Source organism: Rattus rattus, chromosome X (assembly GCF_011064425.1).
Source record: "Rattus rattus isolate New Zealand chromosome X, Rrattus_CSIRO_v1, whole genome shotgun sequence".
Classification (NCBI taxonomy): Eukaryota; Metazoa; Chordata; class Mammalia; order Rodentia; family Muridae; genus Rattus; species Rattus rattus.
This window is the reverse complement of record NC_046172.1, coordinates 108,235,998-108,245,654: the sequence shown is the minus strand read 5'-3', so window position 1 is coordinate 108,245,654 and position 9,657 is coordinate 108,235,998. Positions and strand designations below refer to the sequence as shown.

Here is a 9,657-nt window from a genome sequence, read left to right as displayed (position 1 = left end):
TCAGATTCAATGCAATCCCCATCAAAATGCCAACCCGATTCTTCACAGAGGTAGAAAGAACAATTTTCAAATTCATCTGGAATAACAAAAAACCCAGGATAGCTAAAACTATCCTCAACAATAAAAGGACTTCAGGGAAATCACTATCCCTGAACTCAAGCAGTAATACAGAGCAATAGTGATAAAAACTGCATGGTATTGGTACAGACACAGACAGATAAACCAGTGGAATAGAATTGAAGACCCAGAAATGAACCCACACACTTATGGTCACTTGATTTTTGACAAAGGAGCCAAAACTATTCAATGGGGAAAAGATAGCATTTTCAGCAAATGGTGCTGGCTCAACTGGAGGTCAACATGTAGAAGAATGCAGATCGATCCACGCTTATCACCCTGTACAAAACTTAAGTCCAAGTGGACCAAGGAACTTCCACATCAAACCAGATACACTCAAACTAATAGAAGAAAAAGTGGGGAAGAATCTCAAACACATGGGCACTCAAGAACGTTTCCTGAACAAAACACCAATAACTTATGCTCTAAGATCAAGAATCGACAAATGGGATCTCATAAAACTGCAAAGCTTCTGTAAGGCAAAGGACACTGTCATTAGGACAAAATGGCAATCAACAGATTGAGAAAAGATCTTTACCAATCCTACAAATGGTAGAGGGCTGATATCTAAAATATACAAAGAACTCACGAAGTTAGACTGCAGGGAGACAAATAACCCTGATATAAAAATGGGGTTCAGAGTTAAACAAAAGAATTCATTAGCTGTGAGATGCCGAATGGCTGAGAAGCACCTAAAGAAATGTTCAATCTTTAGTCATAAGGGAAATGCAAATCAAAAAAAAAAACTTGAGATTCAACCTCACACTAGTCAGTATGGCTAAGATAAAATCTCTGATGACAGCAAATGCTGGTGAGGATGTGAAGAAAGAGGAACACACCTTATTGTGGATGGGTTTGCAGACTGGTACAACCATTCGGGAAATCAGTCTGGAGGTTCCTCAGAAAATTGGACATTGAATTACCTGAAGATCCAGCTATACCTCTCTTGGGCATATACCCAAAAGATTCCCCAACATGTAACAAAGACACATGCTCCACTATGTTCATAGCAGCCTTATTTATAATTGCCAGAAAGTGGAAAGAACCCAGATGCCCTTCAACAGAAGATGGATACAGAAATGTAGTACATCTACACACTGGGGTTCTACTCAGTTATCAAAACCAATGACATCATGAATTTCATAGGCAAATGGATGGAACTAGAAAATATCATCCTGAGTTCTAATAACCCTATTACAAAAAACACAAATGTTCTGCACCCACTGAAAAGTGGATATTAGTCCAAAAGCTGGAATTACCCAAGATACTGTCTACAGCCCACATGAAGCTCAAGAAGAAAGATAACCAAAGTATGGATGTTTCAGTCCTTCGTAAAAGGGACAACAAAAATATTCATAGGAGGGGATATGGAGACAAAGTCTGGAGCAGAGACTGAAGGATAGGTCATAAAGAGACTGTTCCACCTGGGTATCCAGCATATATATATATATATATATATATATATATATATATATATATATATATCGAACCGATGCTAAGAAGTGCAACCTGACAGGAGCCTGATATAGCTGTCTCCTGAGAGACTCTGCCACAGCCTGACAAATACAGAGGTGAATGCCAACCACTGAACTGAGAATGGGGTCCCCATTAGAGGAGTTTGAGAAAGGAGCTTGCAACCCCATGAGAACAACAATACCAACCAACCAGAGCTCCCAGGGTCTAAACCACTACCTAAAGTCTATACTTGGATAGACCAAATATATGGCTCCAACTTCAAATGTTGCAGATAATGGCACCAATGGGATGAAAAGCCCTTGTTCCTGCCAAGGCGGGATCCCCCATTGTAGGGTAATGTCATGGTCAGGAGGTGAGAAGGGAGGTGTTTGGGGAGTAGGGACACCCTTATAGAAGAAGGTGAGGGGGATGGAATAGGGCTTTTATGAATGGGAACCCAGGAAATGTAATAACATATGAAATGTAAATAAAAAATATCTATTAATAAAAAGAAAATCATGTCTCAGAAATGGTCTTCATAGAAATTTGATCTGTTGTTAAGTTTCATGATGAACATTGTAAATAATCACAGCAAGCTGAGAAAGGAAAAATATAAAATATATGACTTGAGTAGTAAAGGGGAACCAGTGAAATGAAGCTGAATCCTGTGTTCTAAGAGATGCCAGACTAAAAATGTATGAGTTTGGGGCAATATCATACCTGGCCAAATTTAAATCCGGGCATGGATTTATATACCATTAATCCTAGGAGACAAGCATGAAGATCTCTGAATTAAAGGTAAATCTACATTGTAAGATCCAGGTCAGGAAACCTTAAACTGTGAAGGACTTTAAAAACTGAAAGGCAGCGACAATTTAATAAAACATGGGGGTTCATGTTCCATCTCCTACAAGCAGCAGATCTCAGCAGTTTTGGCCATGTGTCTCTGGCTTTCTAGTTAAGTGGAGAAGGATACTACTGGGAGAATGGATGCTGCTTAGCTGGATTTAAGAAATTAGAGGTGATTAAGAAGTGACTAGCATCACTGAGGTGAAAATTTTCTGGGAAGTATTTTCTGAGAGCACAAAGCCGTGTTCCAGAGATAGCCAAGGTTGTATCTCATGATGTGCTGACATTGGTAAGGTATAAAAGTCACCCAGGTGATACTGATTTTGAAGGCATGAAAAGGTCATGAAGAACTGTGAGAGGCCATGGAAGGATACTGGTGAAGGTACAGCCTCAGTTGTAGTTTTTGGCCCAGAACTGAAAGGGTCATGCAAAGGATTTTAGACTTGACACCATAAGGAGAGCCTATGAGTGGCTCTTGGCAAAGCCTAGTTACAGTGGAAGACATCAGTGTATTTGAGATGCCAGTACCATCAAAGAACAGCAGCAACATTGGAGTGGACAAACCTGAGTTTAGAGTGCTACAGAGAGTAGAGATGTAGAAGTGGCACCAGCCCATTAGAGGATCCAAAAATTCATGTGTGGATCTCAAACCATGAAACAAGAAGCTGTAATACTGAAATCTTGGAAATCCTAATATTTTCAAGAGGCCAGAGTCATGGGCTATCCACCGAGGAAAGAGGAAAGCTGTTATCAGGCAGTGGAAATAGCCCAGGAGAAAGGACTTTATTGTAGCCATTGCAGATTGAAAAAGAGTGGAGGTCTGACTTTGAATTCAGACTTGGAAATGCAGAGTTTAGAGTTTTCCCAGCTGGTTTCCTTTCTTGCTTTGGGGATTATAATTAAGTAATTGGATGGATCTCAGAAGAGACTTTGAACATAGAACTTTTCACATTCTTAAGATGGTTATAGACTATGAGACTATCAAACTTTGACTAAATGTACTCTTTTATTATGTTATGGGTAGTGTTGGCCCCCTCAGACTCATGTGTTTTAACATGGAGGCCAGGGGGTTCAATATTATGGTTTATATATGCTCAGCCCAGGATGTGGCTATATTAGAAAGGGTGGTCCTGTTGAAATAAGAGTGGCCTTGTTGGAATGGGTGTCAATAGTCACTACATGTTTGGGCTTTAACACCCGTATACTAACAGCCTGGAAGCCATTATTCTGCAAGCAACATTGAGATGGAGTTGTAGAACTCTCAGGTCCTCCTACATGGTGCATACCTAGACATTGCCATGTTCTTCCCTTGATAATAATGAATTGAACCTCTTAAACTGTATGCCAGCCCCAATTAAATGTTGTCCTTATAAATGTTTCCTTGGTCATAGTGTCTGTTCATATCAATAAAACCCTAAGGGGAAAAAAACCCTTCTTTTCAGCTATGTGGATTTCCACCATTTATCCATTTCCATGAATTTTTTCCGAGGTCTGTTAACAATGTATTTTTGCATTTAAGATATTTCCGTTCTACTTAAGTACAATTTCTGTTTAGTTTACTCTCTGATGTTGCTGTCATATACAAATAATATCAAACTACAAACCATGAAAGCTTCCTACTCTCCATGAAATTTTATAGATTCAGGTCTTATATTAATTAATTTTTTGTATCTTACATAAAATATAAATTTAATTCTACCTTGTTTGTGTATTTATTTAAGCATCAATTGTTGAAGAGACTGGATAGCAAATTTTTGATGATTTTGTTGAAAATTATTGGACTATACATGCAAGCACTGTGCTTTGTTTTCCTGACACTCTCTCTTGTTGGTAGTTTCAGTTCTCCAGAAAATTTAAAATTATTAAATATGATCTGCAATGTTGATTATTTATTTTTAGCAGATTGTTTAGCTTATTTATCTCTTTACATGCTGAATTTGAAGATTCTTTTCAATTATGCATAAATGTTATTGGCATTTTACTAAGGATTGCAAAAAATAGTAGACAGTTTTCATAGTATCTATACCTACTATCTTAAATTGGAAACTGGCTCTAATTCTACCTATTAAATGAATTTAAGTGAAACAGACTATACCTTTGCAGTATTGTTTCAAAAAGCCTAAAAACATTTCTGTCCTATTTATAGGGAAATTTCCTCTAATTATTTGATTGACTAACAAAGACGACAGGAAGCCAATCGCTGAGCTAAGAGGAGAAGGCAGATTTTCTTGGTCCAAGAAAGGAAGAGGGGACACTGGAAAGAGGTAGGGTCTGTTTTGACAGCAACGCAGAGCACAAGAGGTGTGCAGGATGTAGACCTAGGAATCATCTAACCTGGTGGGGGCTACTGTCACCAGGAGAATTTCCTACATAGAGAATGAGATTAGGAAAATAGATTCCATGACCAGCAGTTATGTCATTCTGGTTAATTTTAAAATTAAGGTTGTCACTGGTCCACCAACCAGGCAGCATACACCAGCTGATATGAGGCCCCCAACATATATACAGCAGAAGACTCTTGGGTCTTGACTCAGTGAGAGAAGATGCACTTAACCCTCAAGAGACTGAATGCCTAACATGGAACCAACCTTTTACATGGACCTGATGTGTCAAAATACAAACAACTTGAATCCAAACCTAGAGTTGTAATCAAAACCAAAATGGCTGCCTGCACAGACAGCACAATTTGCTGTCTTTTTTGACCCCATTCCCATGAGATGGCAAGCCACAAAAAAGCTAGGATGTGTGTTAAGAAATCTCTGAGCCGATCATTATACCTTTTGGTTCCAAAAGCAGCTGTGGGGCTGGCTCTCTGTAGGCAAATGGCTTTTCACATGCGCTGAACCACCCAAGTCAACCAAGACCATCGGAGTCCTGTAGCCAATTACCTGTCTTAGAGCTGCCTCTCTGAAAGCCAGTCTCCCCAAGGCTAGACCTGAATCAAACCACTCACTCCCATAGCAAAGCATTCAAGGGCAGTCTGAAAATATAAAACACCAAGGTCAGAAAGCCAATTGAATGTTGTTTTATTGTTTCAAACTGTGCTTGCCCTATCCCAAGAAATTTCTCTTCCTGCCATGGCATTGGTGGCTGTAGGCCTCCTGCTGCTCAAGATACTTTGCTCTCAAAAATGCAGCCTTTTCTTAATAAGAAATTTTGTCCACATGGGTAGAGAGGGACTACATCTTTCTGGCAGCCTTGGCCACATCCACTACTGTTCAGTTTGGGTTCTCTTCCTTCAACTGGGCCAAGTGGTCTAAGGAGAAGAGCAGGAAAGAGGATGGAGGATTCTGAGGTGCATTTACATTCCTCCTTCTTCTTTTCCTACTCGTTCCTGTGTAATTCTTAATTACTTCCTTGTAATGTTCTTTCTCGAGCTTGACTAGGGCTTCATACTTTGCCTTTTCCTGCTTCGAGATGGATCTCCATTTTTCTGAACACTTTCTAGAAAATTCTGCAAAGACATGGTAGGTGTTTGGCTGTTGCTCCTTAATTTGGTTTCTGACGTTCAGCATAAAATGGATATAAAGAGAGACATTCACCTTGGGCTTTAGTTGGATTTCTTTTTCCATGTTTATAAAAGCATGAATTCCATTGCTGGACCTGCTGATATGGATCGCAGAGAGTTCTGTCTCTTCACCCCAAGAGCAATCTAGAAAGTCTCATACTTAAGGTGAAATTTTCTCTTTGTGTCCACCTCTGCCAGAACCAAGACTTTTCAGGCCCCCTGGGCATTGTTGAATCAAAGGAGGCAAATTGTGATGTCATCCCTGAGCTGACCAATGATAGCCAAGCTCAGACATTTACAGGTATGTCCTCTTTTTTTTTTTTAAGTATTATTTATTGTGTATAAGCACATCGTAGCTGGATTCAGATACAGCAGAAGAGGGCATCAGATCTCATTACAGATGGCTGTGAGCCAACATATGGTTGCTGGGATTTGAACTCAGGACCATCCAGAAGGGAAGTCAGTTCTCTTAACCACCAACCCAACTCTCTGGTATCCAGGTGGGCCCTCTTAGCAATCAGTTTGTCAAGGGTCTTTCCCTTTGCATCTAAGGAACGATAAAGTCTTATTTGAACCATATTAGAATTGTTACTGGCCCTGGGAATCTGGACTGTCTGATCAAAATGGGAGAGGATGTACCAAATCCTGTAAAGACTTGATGCCACAGGGAAGGGGGATGCCTGAGGAAATAGAGCCCCTATTCAGGAGAAGGGGAGGGGGAAATGAAAAACTCTGGGAGGGGGAATGGAGACAAAAAAAATAAAAAAACATGTAATGATCAAAAAATCATGGCCCATGTCCTGGCTCAGTAATACATTGTAATGGCTAGCCTGAATTGTATATATTTCCTGTGTGTTTTCCTGTATTATCTCCCCTTTCCTGTATTTTTTTATTAGAAAGATTTGTGTGGTTTTTTTGTGTATTTTTGAAGTACTGGGGAAGGAACTCCAAGCCCTACACATGCTATGCAAGGATCCTACCACTGAGCTATATCTCTAACCCCCCATTAGAGTGGTTCATAAACAAACACACTGTGGTGGGATATTTGGAAGGCAGAACGAATGTTATATGCAGTTTTCAACAGACATACACAAAAACCTTGGCCCATATGTGCTGACTTTAATTGTGATCTGAGCCTGTGACCAATCAAACCTTACAAGTAGCCTACAATTTCTGTCCCATGATGTTCCTTACTACAAATTAAGTGACATCCTCCCCTCTCAACCATAATATTCAAACTTCAGCATGAGATATCAAGCAACTAACTCACTCTACAGCGATTGTTCACCAGCTCCTATGATATGTGCTGTCAAATCCCAGGCACAAATGCTCTCTTCTCTACAATGTGAAGGGGTTGCCATCCCACTGTCAAAAACTCTGTCCCAGAATTGTTCCTGTTTGAAAGAACTGCAGGGACAAAAATGGAGAAAAGCCTGAGGAAAACTATGTACAAATTCAGGCCCGAAATGGGATTTAGGTCAAGGCGAAACTCCCAAGACTAGACATGGTTACTGAGGTAATGGGACATTCACAGAAAGGGACCTATCGTGATTGCCCTCAAAAAGTCCCAACAAGCAGCTGAAAGAGTCAGATGCAGATATTTGTACCCAACCAATGGACAGAAGCTACTGACCCCTGTGGTTGAACTATAGAAAAGCTGGAGGAAGCTGAGGAGGAAGGCAACCCTGTAAGAGGACCAGTAGTCTCAATTAATCTCGACCCTCGAGATCTCTCAAACACTGGAACAAAAACCAGGCAGCATACACCAGGTAGGCTCTACAACTATTCTCTCCTCCACTGAAGGGCATTTCTTTCATCTAATGTCCCTCCCTTTGTGTCCTGAAAGTTTCTCAATTCCCAGGTCCCTGGTACATTCCTAAGGATCCCCCTATCTCCTGCATCCTGCGGTTGCCTATTTCCTTTCTTTCTGCTGTCCCTCAGGGTTTCAATCCTGCCTGCCTCCATACCTGATATTCTTCCCCTCCCTCTCCCCTTGCCATCTAGGTCTCCCTTTCTCCTTCATCCCCCACTCTGCTTGCTTTCTTCTTCCTCCCAAATGAGATTGAAGCATCCTCACTTCGGCCCTTCAGCTTGTTAACCTCTTGAGTGTTGTGGATTGTATCCTCGGTAGTCGATCTCTATCTCTACCTACCTCTATCTCTATCTCTCTATCTCTATGTCTATCTCTATTTCTATCTATCGTCTATCTCCATCTCATCTATCTATCTATCTATCTATCTATCTATCTATCTATCTATCTATCTATCTACCTACCTACCTACCTACCTGACTAGGATGATATTTTCAATTTGTGCATGCATTTGCCTGCAATACTCATGCTTACCAACAGAAGCCTACCATGACCACCCTCTGAAAGGCCAAACAAGCAGCTGCTGAAAGAGTCAGATGCAGGGTTTTACATCCAGCCAATGGATGGAAGCTGGTGGTCATTGTGTTGGAATTAGCAAAAAGCTGCAAGAATCTTTGGAAGAGGGGAACACTGTAGGAGGATCAGGAATCTCAATTAACCTGAATCCCCAAGATCTCTAAGAACCACGGGACCTGATGTGATGAAATACAAAAACACTTGATTCCAAACACAGAGTTGGAATCAAAACCAAAATGGCTGCCTGCACAGATAGCACAATTTGCTGTCGTTTTGGCCCCATTCTCATGAGATGGCAAACCTAGGCAAAAGCTAGGATTTGTATTAAGAAATCTCTGAGCTGTTCATTATACGTTTTAGTCCCAAAGCAGCTGTGGGGCTGACTCCCTGTAGGCAAATGGCTTTTCAAATGTGCTCGACCACACAAGTCAATCTAGGCTATTTGGGTCTGGCAGCCAGTTCCCTGTCATAGAGCTGCCTCTCTGAAAACCAGTTGCCCCAAGGCTAGACCTGAATGAAACCACTCACTACCACAGCATAGCATCCAAGGGCAGTCTGAAAACACTAAACACCAGAGCCAGAAAGCCAGTTGAATGGGGTTTATTGTTTCAGATTGGGTTTGCCCCACCCATTGAAGTTTTAGTTCCTGCGCTGGCATTGGCGGTAGTAGGCCTCCCGTCTCTTTAAGGTACTTGGCCCTCAGAACCGCAGCCCTCTCCTTGTAGGGGATTTTATCCTCTTCCGAACACCTGGCCCACATCCTCCCTGCAGCCTTGGCCACTTGCGCCACAGTCCAGTTCGGGTGTTGTTCTTTTATCTCGTCAAAATGGTCCTGGGAGAAGAGCAGGAACGAGGATGGGGGCTTCCGCGGTGCATTCACATCCCTCCTTCTTCTCTCCCTTCTCGGGCCGGTGTAGTTTCTCATTTCACGTTGGTACCGATCTTTGTCGCGCTTGGCCAGGGCTTCATACTTCTTCTTTTCCTTCTTTGAGATGGTCCGCCACCTTTCAGAACACTGTCTAGAAAATTCGGTAAAGTCATAATAGGTGTTTGGCTGTTGCTCCCTCATTTGATTTCTGAAGTCCATCATAAAATGGACATAAGGAGAGACGTTCACTTTCGGTCTTACATTGCTGTCTTTCTCCATGTTTATAAAAGCACGAATCCCGATCCTGCTGATTTAGATAGCAGCGATTGGTCTTCACTTCAGGAGCAATCTAGATAGTGTCCTCCATGGGGTGAAATCTTCCCTCTGTGTGTGCCTCAGCCAGGGCCCAGCCTTTTCAGTGCCGGTGGGCATTGTTGGGTCAAAGAAGGGAAATTGTGACGTCATCCCTGAGCT

The 9,657-nt window shown here is 41.5% G+C and overlaps 2 pseudogenes; both read right to left on the bottom strand.

Moving 5' to 3' along the window:
- Positions 1–5,447: 5,447 nt before the first annotated feature.
- On the bottom strand, positions 5,448–5,993 carry LOC116888248 (annotated as a pseudogene).
- A 2,961-nt stretch (positions 5,994–8,954) lies between these two features.
- On the bottom strand, positions 8,955–9,462 carry LOC116888141 (annotated as a pseudogene).
- Positions 9,463–9,657: the final 195 nt, after the last annotated feature.